The sequence below is a fragment of the Stegodyphus dumicola genome, chromosome 2 (assembly GCF_044657685.1).
Source record: "Stegodyphus dumicola isolate Sdum_Otavi_A_Nest chromosome 2, ASM4465768v1".
Taxonomy (NCBI): domain Eukaryota; kingdom Metazoa; phylum Arthropoda; class Arachnida; order Araneae; family Eresidae; genus Stegodyphus; species Stegodyphus dumicola.
In genome coordinates, this window is record NC_140769.1 from 235,725,213 (window position 1) to 235,738,790 (window position 13,578).

Here is a 13,578-nt window from a genome sequence, read left to right on the forward strand (position 1 = left end):
AGATAGTTTCCGCAACAATAGTATAATTATCACCATCCCAAAACCGGAAAAGATCCTAAATTGGTCACCAGCTACCGTCCTATTAGGCTGCTCCCTGCTTTGGGGAAAGTTTTTGAAAGAATTCTCAAAATTAAACTGACAAATCACCTTGAAAGGCTTGATCTTATCGATAGCTCACAATTCGGCTTTATAAGTGGACATTGAACCACTCATCAAGTTCTGAACCTTGTTGAATATGTTGCAAATAATTTTCAGAAAAAGAAAGCAGTCGCTGCGTGCTTCCTCGATTTCGAAAAAGCTTTCGATCGAGTGTGGCACGCAGGACTAATCCACAAACTTAGCAACTTTCTGCTTCCAGTCAGTTTCATCCAGCTCCTTATTTCATATCTTAAACGCAGGACTTTTCAAGTCAAGTGTGGAGATGCTATTTCTCGCAAGAAAATAATTTATAGTGGAGTCCCACAGGGAGCGGTTCTCGCCCCCTGTCTTTTCAACATCTATATTAACGACTTGCCAAGCCCTCTTGACTGTAAAATTTTGAAATATGCAGACGACACGGTCGTCCTCACGGATTCACTTAGGCCATTACTCGCCATTGCAGTTAAAAGGTAACATCGTTAATAAATGATGTGAGGATTGGAAGATAAATTTAAACTCAAGCAAATGTTGTGTTGTTCTTTTTAGACGATATAGAAAATGTGTAATTATCAATAATGAGATCAAAATTAAGAATGAAGTTGTTCCGCGGGAAAGCTCTTACAAATATTTAGGAGTTATTATTGATAACCGGCTCACCTTTGCCTATCATGTGAAAGCAGTGGCAGATAAAGCAAATGCGGCTTTTTATTCACTTTACAGCCTAATAGGCAAGAACTCTAAATTATCACTCAAAATTAAAAGAACTCTCTATATCACCTTAATAAGGCCTGCATGTTTTATGCCGTGCCGGCTTGGGCAACCGCCAATAAAGCAGAGCATGCTAAACTTGATATTCTCCAGAATAAAATTCTACGTTCCATAGTGAAAGCTCCCTGGTATGTGAGAAATGCGGATATTCAACACGACCTTAACGTAAAAGCCATGCACGAACAGATATTAATCTCGTCTCATAATTTCTTCGAAAATTTAAATAACTCAGGATACGCCTCCCTCCGAAGTTTGTGTGACTACGATCCTACAATTGAAAGCGTAGTAAAAAGACCCCGCACAATACACCATAACGCATCTTGGTAACTGTAAATATGTAAATAGTTAATTTTTCTTCGTGTTTTGTATTCGTGACTGTAAACTTATGTTTAATTCCAAGATTTGAAGTGGAAATTGTGCTACTTTTTTCGTTTACACGCCCACATGGCCGTATCTGCGAATAAATTTTTAACGTGTCTTCATGTGATGTGACTTTTGAGTGATTGGTTGGAAGTTCTACAAAATTTTATGAATTGTGTTTTTGACCAAAGTCTGACTAAACTTTGACGTTTCAGTGCATGTGCATGATAAGGACATTACTGATTAATTGAACGCAGACTTAAATTGTTTTCCTATTTTGTGACAAAGTACTCTCATTGCAGAATGCTTCTCCTTAAATAACTCCGAATTACTGTCTAGCAGATACTGAACGCGACTCTGGCGCTAGGTAATAGATTGCTTTACAACTTAAGATCTATGGAAACTTTTGCTTCTCCACGACCAGTTTACTCCAAACCTTAGAGTTTTTGAGTGCATTCTACGCCTCTGGGTGATAGATGTACCAATAAGTACATCTTCTTTTTGATACAAACGTGAAAGGCATAAGGCATACTTGATCTATTGGTGATAACTCACAGTAGTTGGTACCAAATGCGAGTGAAGGTAAAGGTTATAATATAAACGAAATAGAATAGTTTTAAATGAACTTAGCGCCAGAGTGCCGCTATAGTAAACAAATCTAGTGAATTTTAAAGAGTGCATTTATTCTATTCTGGTATGTGCGCTATCGACGAAGTAGATTTAATTCAATCCAATAAGTTTAAATGAAATGAAAAAAAAAATACATATAATTTAATATTCCGTACAAGGTTGTAGTTGTACAAAGTTAAGTAATGTACACATCAGATTTTTTTATAAACGGTATGTTTGCTAAAGATTTCTACTCCTTGTCCATTTAATTCTTTTAATGTCCTGAAAATTAGGTCCCTGATTTTTCATCTTGAAATCAGCTCTGTTTTTGGTAATTAAAATATGATACTGTGATTGACTAATGCGATTGATGACACTTAAAAATAAATCATGAATTATTAAAATTTCTAGTTTTATTTTTTGAAAATCATTTAATAATTCCCTAGGCATCCTCCATTTTGCCAGTCATCTGAACTTCAGTGCATAATAGTAACAACCTTGAATGACTTTGAACATGTGGTAGATTAAAATATAACTGCATTTTTGAATGATTAAGACTGGCGTCGATCCGAGGTGAATCTGCTGGCTTGCAAGGTTGATTTCTATGGTCTTCTTATGTGTAACTTGAATACGAGCCAGTTTTCCTTAAAAAGTCCGTTATGAGGACAAGACTAGCACACATGCATACTCTCTTTTGGCATATACACCTCGTGTTTTTGTCATATGAATAATATCGCCAGCTTTCTCGGCAGAGAGTTCCAGAAAGAAGGTCATTTCCATGTGATGATCCTATCCGATGAAGGATACTGATGTCATCTTCCTGGGGTCTCTGTATCCATCTGGGGCTATTCGGCCTTCTGGACTTAATTAAAATTCAAAATTTAAAAGTCGGGTCAACGATGCAGAGTCTTCTGTGAGCAGAATGAATTTTCTTCCATAAAGGCTAATGATGGAAATATTCTACGACATTAACTATGGCAAGGAATTCTTTCCTGGTGACACAGTAATTCATCTCGTTGTTAGATTAGCACCTACTCCAATATGCAACGACAAATTTTTGACCGTTTATTTCTTGGGACAAAATCTGCACTCTCATTGCTCGCTTTCGTATCGAGAATAAATGGTTTGTTGAGCTGAGGTTATGTTAGGATTGTAACAGATAATTTAAAAATTCATATATCATGGATAAGAGGCCATAGTGGAAATGCTGGTATCGAAATAGTCGACAAAGAAGCTGCTCTTAATCAAGAAAGCAATTTTCTATATATAAAATTTCCCAAATCTTATCTTCGACTCTCCATAAAAGAACAAATTACTCAAATATGGCAAGAACAATGGAATAACGCATCTACAAGAAGACAGACAACTGCAGTACTGACACCAAGAGTACAAAATCCTTTTTAACATGTTATATTACTGGCCATGGGCCATAATCCTGTTTATTTTCATCAAAGAAACTTAATAGACACTGACTTCTGTATATGCGGCCAGAAAGGAGACAGTAATCACTATCTTTTCTCATGTTCTCTCACGAAACATTTTCATATTCGTACACCCAGAAATATTGATATATCCTTCAAAAGAATCATCATCAAACTTCAACATCTTCATTCTAATATGAAACAAATTCATCAAAACACAATTGGATTAAATCTATGCAGAGTAACCCCATCTACAACAAACGAAATATAACAAAATATTTAATTTTCAACCTTGTATAATTTTAAAGATCAATTATCGATCTTTGTAACAAATACTTACTTGTACTGATCGTAACAACAAAAGCCTTACAAAATCCATAATAAATGAAATATAAAAATTGAGTCATGACTGTAAACTAGAACTGAAAAGGAGAGTCATGATATTATTGATTTGCTGTGTCATCATAAAAATGAGTTATGTAAAATATATGAACTTTTTATGAACTCTATAATCATGAACGCTTTAATGACTCATGAACTCTGCCTAATGAAATACTGAAAACTATTTGTGATCATTAACTCTAAAATACAATTTTAGTATCTTCTACATTTTATATTTCTATTTTGTAAATTTTATTATATGATACATCATGTATTATCCTATATTTTAGCACTTTATTCAAAATTCTAATTTTATTATATGATACATTATGTACTATTCTATACTTTATGTCAGCGGTGCCCAAACTTGTGCTCGCGAACACAAGTTTGCTCGCCGATCGTTTTCTGTGTGTTCGACAGCCCGATTAGGTACTATGAAGAAAAATAACCATTCATTTATATTTCTTAATTGTTAAAATATGGTAAGCATTTCTAGTCATAAGAGATATCTTGCAAGACGTTATAAAATAATAGATTGCTGAGTGATGAACTTGACAGCGAACATGGAATCTTATTGCTTCATTCCGATGTTAGATGGCTCAGCAGGGGAAAATATTTCAATGATTTGTAGAACTTCTTCCTCCAATAAAGCAGTTTTGGAAATCTGGAAATGAAAGTTATAAAGAATTGGACGATAATAATTGGTTATCCCATCTGTATTTTCTTACGGATATAACAGCTAAACTGAACGAAGATTTCCGGGGAAAAGAAAAACCCTTTTTCAATTGACTGGGACTGTAACTGCTTTTCAGATAAAGTGAAATTTGTGGATAAATCAGATGAAAGAAAAAAAATTTCACCCATTTTCAGAATTTATCAAGACATTTTAATAACGACAAGACAATTGAAACAGAGAAATACTCGGAAAACCTAAATGCACTGAAAAATAATTTTGAACTCCGCTTCTCTGATTTCCATAAAGTTCAACTAATATTATTATTCATCTCAAACCCATTTGCCGAAATTAATATTTCAGATGTATCACATGAGACTGGAAATAGGTTTAACAAAAATATTGATGTTTTGGAAATGTGCTCGGGATAGGCCAAAATGTGCTCACGAGAGGCCAAAGGTTGGGCACCACTGCTTTATGTATTATGCTATATTTTATTTTCTATATTTTAAGTATTGTTCTGTATTTGTCATGATATATTCTATGTTTTAGCATTTTATTCCAAATTTGGAAAATTCAAAATTTTGTTATAATGGCACATTATGTGTTATTGTATACTTGATGTATTATTCTCTCTCTCTCTCTTTTTTTTTTTTTTTTTTGTGTGTGTGTGTGTGTGTGTGTGTGTGTGAGTGAGTGTGTTTCTTTTTTCCTATTTTAAGAATTATTCTAAATTTGTCATATGATATATTCTATACTTGCTTAATGTAAAACTTGTTTTATTAAATTTCCGTTCTTTCCCAACGGTACAAAGTTTCGAGATCTGGTCTCATCCGGTGGGATAATAATTGATTTACCCACTACACAGTAACCCTTCTAATGACCCTTTTTCTAGTTTTCTTCTTTTTCTCCTAAAAAATCGTTCTTCCTTTCTGTCCTCCTCTCTTAATAATAAACTTCTAAATCTTCCTCTAAAGAACTATCATCAGCTTTATTCTTCTTGTGACCTTCCCCCCTTGCTCTATTCGGTTAGTGTTGAGAGCTATACCTGTGCAATCTTTAATGAAGTTCTGGTGCTCCCAACACTTTTACCTGTACTGTTATTAGGATTGTCGCAGATGCTAAAGCCTCCTTCAGGTTGTTAAAAGCATCCTCATAAACTTTGGCCGCAAGAACTTTGCTTTGTATCAGTTTGTGAAGGCATCTTGCAATGGAAGAAAAATCCTTCACAAATCTCCTATAGTAGATGCGAAGTCTCTGGAAACTTCTTAGTTGATGGACACTTTTCGTGGCATTTCCAATCTTTAACTGCCGACACTTTTTCTGGATTCGTTCACACCCATTTTCGGCAGAGATGACGAGGTAAGTCACTTCCTCCCTGAGCAAGTTACTTTGACAGCACTTTCTTTAGATTAGCTTTCTCCGATTTGTGAAGCTCCTTCCTAACATTCACCGGCGCTCATCACTCCTGACACTAAAAATTATTGCATGCGTTCGGCTTTGTAATGGTTTTAATGCACACGGAACCGATGATAGCTTGATAAAATTTATTTTCCCAAAAGAAACACTTTACAAATCAGGAGCTTTCCACAAAAGTACTTGCACAGCACTTCTCAGTATGACAGAGCACATTCAGTAGGTACCACATCAAATTGCTAACAACGTTAAACACAACGCAACGCAAAGCGCATCTAAAGAGCGAAGCTCCCACGGAGATCTCTCAATACTCTGACCTAAACCTGATAACTGATGCTTTTCCGGTCTAATATATAGTTTTCCACCAGCTCGCAATGTGGCCAAATCCCAAAAAGCTGTCCAAAAGTAGAAAAATAAAGTTCTGGTAATTTCTAGTCATGGGTTAGGTTGGGTAACAGTCCGAAGGTCGAATTCCGGAATTCAGCGGGCTCTAGCCCGTATACCTGCTATTCTAGGACATCTGAAAGGAAACTCTGAAGCGAGCCAGACGCGTCATGCAAGGAGCGAATATTTCAACGCTATTTTCAAGAGGACGCCAAATTTCTAAAAATCAATTGATTTCAGTTTTTAAGGAGAGAATCAACATCTGTAAGTCAGTAGAAAATCATTGTGTAACATTTCATGCGATAACAATAAACGAATCGTGCGAAAATGAACAGAAAATTACAACCGAAAATTTTAAACACGTATAAAAAAGTTCTGTAGAGTTCGACGATCTGACCGATCGCATGTTGTAGATGGAACTATTATTGAATGAAAAAAATTAAAACTTGCTGTATTTAGCTGCAACTGTATGACTGGTACGAGTTCTTTCAATGTAAAACATTCTGAATTTTGTACATTAAAGACGAGGAATGTTTTGCTCTTTTCCTTGAATTTGTCTGCGGTCTTCATTATATTGAGTTCTATGATACGTAATTCACTTTTGTGAATATTTATTATATACTTATGAATATTATATTTTACAATTTTAGAATCTGTCGCTCATGAACGTGAAACATGTGACGTGACAAAAGGGAAATATTTTCGATATCGAAAGGTCCTTTGAATGGCAAAGTGACGGAAACGTATGCAGTGATCGAAAATTTCGTGTCTACTAAAAGGCCTCATTCAATTGGAACATTTAGTGATCGTTGGTCGTCATACGTCATCACTTGCGATTGATTTTGCTGTTTTGGTATTCAATTGAAACGCAACGATCACTATGAGCTCGCGATCGATCGTTCTCGTAGCGATCACTCCGAACCAACATTCCGCAGCGAAAAACGATCAAATCAATATGGCGGCTGTATTGTTTGTGCTTTCACTAGGGCAGAATTCAATTGTCCTAAGGAAAATGCTTTAGATCTACTGGGTGGGCAGCAATTTATATCAAAGTATAGGGCATATAAGCATCCTAGCAGGAGCAGCCGACTCATCATCTGTGTTGTATCCAAATAAAGGGCACTTGTTGCTAACGGATATTGATTTAACGTCATGTTGTTTACATTTATATTGATAGATTGCAACCTAATTCCGAGAAATGGGTGGATGCGCACTGCATCAAATTATTCATATCATTCCAGAAATAACTTTAGTATGTTCTGTTTACCGAGAAATGAAGAAATACGAAGAAAATGGGTAATTAATTTTTGCCCATTGGAATGGATTCCGAGCACAGGACCGTGCGCTTTTGAAGTAAGTTCAGCTTCGTATGCTTGCATAATTGTTAAAAAAGTAAATGTTCATGTTTCAGCAAAATGTGCATTTTCATTTAAGTAGTGCTAATTAATGACATGATTTATATGTACAAAATGAATTGCAGAATGTGTGTATATAGTCAATACACAGATACCGACTTCCAAAAGTCGATGCTGATGTGATTTTATTTATTGTTATTATCGGGAACGGATAAAGCTTAAAGAATTATATTTTACATTTGATTTCAATTTTGTGCGTGATTATAACTATGGAGTGTGCTTTTTTATGTAAATTTTAATGCGGGATTCATGGTTTAAAATCGTATGTTATTTTTTGACCCTGTAATATTGTCGCCAAATCTTTCAGTTGGCCCCAATGTAAGAAAAATGTAAACATCGGATAATATGATTAAAATTATGTATTATATAATGTTTCCTTTAAAGTAACATAAATATATTGTACTTATAATCATTTTGAAGAAAGTAAGCATCAGTTTAAGTATTTAACTAATAATTTTGACCTTATTTTATACATCATATAGACTATATTTCCAGCTCTTTCATTTAACTGCAATTCCTGTCAATTTATTTCCAATATATGAACATGAAATATGTTTTAAAATGCCGTACAAGTTTAGTCACTCATTTCCTTTCTTAATGTGTAATTAAAATAATTTACTAATATATGTCACAGTAATTTAATACTTTTGATTTTAATGTTTTCAGAAATTCGCTAAATCAAGTTTATTTTTGTGTGACCTTGCATCAAAGGCGCCAATAATAAATTTGTTTTGGCATTCACTGCTAAAATTTTTAATGAAAAACTTATTATTGATGTAAAAGAATGAAAAAAAATGATATTTACTTGGTAATCAGTGTCTTACTTATTGCAATAACTTAAAAGACTTATTGTTTCTTAAGTTGCATAACATGTTTTCATATTTTCTTGTCATCCTTATGGTTTACTCTTTTGTGTTATAAAATAAATATGAAACTTATGTTTCTAACTAAATATCCTTCATAGCAGTGTTAACATGCCATGATGTGATGTATGTTGGTATTTACTATATAGTTATAAACATTATTCTTTATAGAGTTTTATGTATTTATTATGTGTATTTAGTTTATATCATTATCTCGTTTGATGAAGAGAAACCTGAGCTTTTGAAAAAAATTACTGATGAATAGGCTCCATTCTCATCTTCACTGCAACAATGTCCTTAGTCCTCGTCAGTATGGATCGTCAAGGAGCTCAAATACTTGGGCCTAATCTTTGACGAAAAACTGACTTGGATTCTTCATATTTTAGATCTTAAAAAACGTAGGGCTGTTATTGCCAAACAAATGAAATATTTACAAGGACACAAATGGGGTCTCAACCCTCATATTCAAAAGCTTCTCTACACGACGGTCACCGAAAACATGGTCTCATATGCTGCTGTATTATGGGCCAACCCCATGCAGGGGCGAAAGATCAAGCATCTGTCTTCCATCCAAAGGCCATTTGCTCTTAAAATTACTCGTACATATTGCACAACGGCCTCAGACGCAATCAATGTTTTAGCCGGACTACTTCCCCCTGCATATTCGCGTAGAAGAGGAAGCTTCCCGGCAACCCGTCAAACAATTACGTAGGCCTGCAACGTTTGCAGAAGACATCTTCCTGACGAGTATGAAGCACAGCCCCCCCCACTTACACATCCACCCCTAGCAGAAGGGAATCGGGGGGAGAATAGAATTAAAAACAACATCTACTTATTCACATGTACATACAGGGATCTATACAGATGGATCAAAAACTGATAGCAACACAGGCAGTGCGTTTATAGTTCTACAGGACCAATCGAATATTTATCAATAGAAAGGTCAGCTACGCACTAATAATAGTGTATTTCAGGGAGAGGCAGTGGCAATTGCGAACGCAATATGTTACCTGCAGGAACAGCAGATTACACCTGCAATAATAAAAACAGACAGTCAGTCTTCTTTATATGCTATCAACAACCCGGAACACTACTCCCCAATTATCCAGCAGATACAAAAAGATCTACGAGACCATCCGGAAATTCATATCTCGCTGGAATAGATAAAGGCCCATGTCGGTCATTATAGAAAGGAGCTTGCTGACAGATTGGCTAAGGAAGCTGCCAATGAACACGCTTACGAACAAATTAATATCCCATGGCCCATTTCCCACCTTAAAAGATCTCTTCGACTTAAGGCCATAGGCCAATGGCAGGAGAATGGGACTCGAGCCAAACCGGCCGCCGTACGCAATACCATCTCGCGTACGTTGATACAGCTCGAAATACATTCATGTGCATAAATTAAGGATAATGCAAAATCAGGCAAAAGAAGAGTTAGAAGCAAAACAAATTTGACTTATTTGTAAAGCTTATTTATTAAACAAAATGCAAAGAGCAAAAAAGGATGCTATATGTTTGATATTATTAAAAAAATTAGCGATTTTTTCTCCCTGGAGCAAATTACAAAAAAAACCTATTTACAAAAAACCAGTATTACATGCTTGGTATGATTGTTAATACATTGTATGTCTCCCAGACGATGCAATACAGTCAGTACAACGCCTAAGCATGCTGAGTATCAAATTATCGATCTGATCTTGGGGGATATTACACCAGTCAAAAAGCAATGCTCTCCGAAGTTCCGGTAGACATGTAGGAGGAGGTTGACGGGCTGAAACTCGTCGGACAAGCATGTCCCAAACGCGCTCTACTGGATTCAAGTCCGGTGAGAATGCTGGCCAGTCCATACGAGATATGAATTTCCGGATGGTCTCGTAGATCTTTTTGTATCTGCTGGATAATTGGGGAGTAGTGTTCCGGGTTGTTGATAGCATATAAAGAAGACTGACTGTCTGTTTTTATTATTGCAGGTGTAATCTGCTGTTCCTGCAGGTAACATATTGCGTGCGCAATTGCCACTGCCTCTCCCTGAAATACACTATTATTAGTGCGTAGCTGACCTTTCTATTGATAAATATTCGATTGGTCGTGTAGAACTATAAACGCACTGCCTGTTTTGCTATCAGTTTTTGATCCATCTGTATCAGTTTTTAATCCATTAGGTGATATCCTCCAATTGAAGGCATTCGCTTACGATGTTTGCACAGTGAGGACGGGCGTTGTCATCCATAAACACAAACTGTGCGCCCATGGCACCCCGAAACAAACGTACATGTTGTTCCAGAATGACGTCCCGATAGATTTGGCTTGTCATGGTTCCAATTTGAACATGCAGGTCAGTTCTGGAACCCAGAATAATTCCACCCCAAACGAGCACTCCTGCACCACCGTAACGGTGTCGTTCAATGATGTTTTCTTGGTGGTAACGGCTACCTGGAGCTCTCCATATGAAAGTCCGGCGAGAATCAGACTGCAAGCTAAACCTAGAATCGTCGGAAAACATCACAGAAACCCACTGTTGCGGTGTCCACAGTGCATGCTCTTTACTCCAGGCTAACCGCAGGCGACAGTGAGTTGCAGTAAGTGGAACGCATCTGACAGGTCTATGAGCATATAGACTAATCTGCCCTAAGCGTCTGTACACGGTCTGCCTTGAAATTGTCGTACCAGTGGCTGAAGAGAGCTGACGAGACAGGTCTGAGGCTGTGCTCCGCCTGTTTCTTTTGGCACTAACTGCCAATACCGGTCTTCATTCGGCGTTGTAACTCTGGGGCGACCTGTGCTGTAACGTCTACTCACATTACCATCATCTTGGAATCGTTTCCAAAGCCTGGAGATGACACTCTGGGCAATTTCAAGTTCGTCTGATACTTCCAGTTGGGTACGCCCACATTCCAGACGGCCGATAATTCTACCATGTAAAAAATCATCCAAATGCTTCCTTTTTGTCATAACTATTCGGTTATTGCACTGAAATGCTTACAAAGCGCCTTCGAACAATTTTACTTCTTTGCCTGTATTCCTTATATGTCACTCTCTTACACTCTCGTCATTGTGACGTACCATCGGTGTCATCTGGTTACTTTCTGAAATTTGCATATGATTCTTGAAGATGTGTGTAGTGATTTTACAGGTGACATATTTATTTTAGAGTTCGATTTCCGCGTGACTCCGAATTATCCTTAATTTATGGACATGAGTGTATTAACAATCCCAATCTCGTTAGATATATTACAGGACATGGGCCTTTTCCATAATATTATGCACGATTTCGCTTAAGTAATACTGACTTTTGTAGTTGCGGAGATATGGGTTCGTCAGAACATTACCTTTCAACATGCCCACTCACTTCTGGTTCACATACTTGTCTCCCAGATGCTAATCGTCAAGCATTTTGCAAATTTTTAATTAAACAGCGACACCTGATCCGTCAAATTGTAAATATTATGGATAAACAATCCACATTAGGCTTGGACTTATGTTCGTAAGCGCACAACTGGATCTCAACCATATTCTGTAAATACTACTGAATCATGTCCTCTATGTCAACTATTTAATTATCAATATGCACCAATTTATTCTTGAATGTATGCATCGAATCATGTACTGCCTAAACTTTTACATGATTAAACAAACATTTGAATATAATTACATTTGAATATAATGATGTATAATTGGGGAGTAGTGTTCCGGGTTGTTGATAGCATATAAAGAAGCATACAAACAATCATTATATTCAAATGTTTAATCTTACATCATTATATTCAAATGTAGTTCTAGCATCAATCATCAAATATTCCAATATATCCGTAATTTAAAAGTATCACAATATTGATACATATTTCCCAGAATTTAAACGTAGTAACTGTTTTATGCATATTAAGGTCATGCAGAAGTGTTTAAGCACACCTGTTGTGTAATGATGTAGTCAATTAACGTTAATAGTTACTGATATGCATTCTAGAATGTATTGGAGATTATGCATCACACAGTGTTAAGTTTGACAGTGTTCTCTGTCATACGTGTTTTACTGCATACTTAATTATTCCTGAATATATGTTTGTATTATATATAGCTATGTGAATCTTAGTCTGCTACTATTATATGTTTGTGCAACAAGCTCTGCCAAGTACTCTTTCTGTATATTTTTAAGATTATGCAAAGTGTTAAACACACCTTTGATGTAATATTCTACTCATCCAGTATTTCATTTGTGAAATAAATTTTGTGTCTATATAATGCTAATTTAGTATGTTTGCATACAGCATTTAAGTCTGACATGTACTTTCACACATTAAATTACTTGAATTTGTACCCTGTATTTTGCATAGCAATCATCCGTTTCGTTGCGACATTGTTTCGTCTTGTGTATTTTTATATCTTGCTATATGTACAGCATTAAGAATTTTTTTTTAATCTTTTCGAGGAGGCAATTACCTCGTATACCTTATGTAAATAAGCATACTTACATCTTTTTTATGTTAACCTAACCACAGAATTGTATCGTATTATATCTATGACACCTTATAGTGCCTGAATATTACACACCTGTATTGTATCAAAGATAACACTATTTGTGAGATTATATGCAAGATATGTATACATTGTTATACATCAATTTGTTTTTAACATTTATCATATTATGCAAAATAACAATACTTCTTCAACAATACAGTGGTGGCCAAAATTGTGGACACTTTTGGAAACTTTTATGTTTTTGAAATTTGTATGCTTATAGAAAATGTTACGTTTCGCAAAATGCAAACTTGTATATATCCTTTTAAAGAGAATTTATTACTGAATTCAAAACAAAACACAAAATTCAATTATTTGCAATACAAAAAAAAAAGTTATATGTACTTTAATATAAATAAAAAACACAGTTATGAAGTGGTTTCTAATGTCTAGCTTTCCTGGCCAATCACTGTTCTTGTCCTGAGAACCTATCAAATGTTAGTAACTGCCAGTAGAAGCTGACATCATGTTTACACTTGAAACAATTCATTATTTTGCTTTGTTCTGTAGAAGAAGGACCTGTTCTTATACACTGCAATTACAAATAGGAATTTTTGTAAAAAATTTTAATATTTAGTCAAGAAGCAATGACATCAAATAAAAGAGTAGATTGGACACCTAGAAAGAGATGT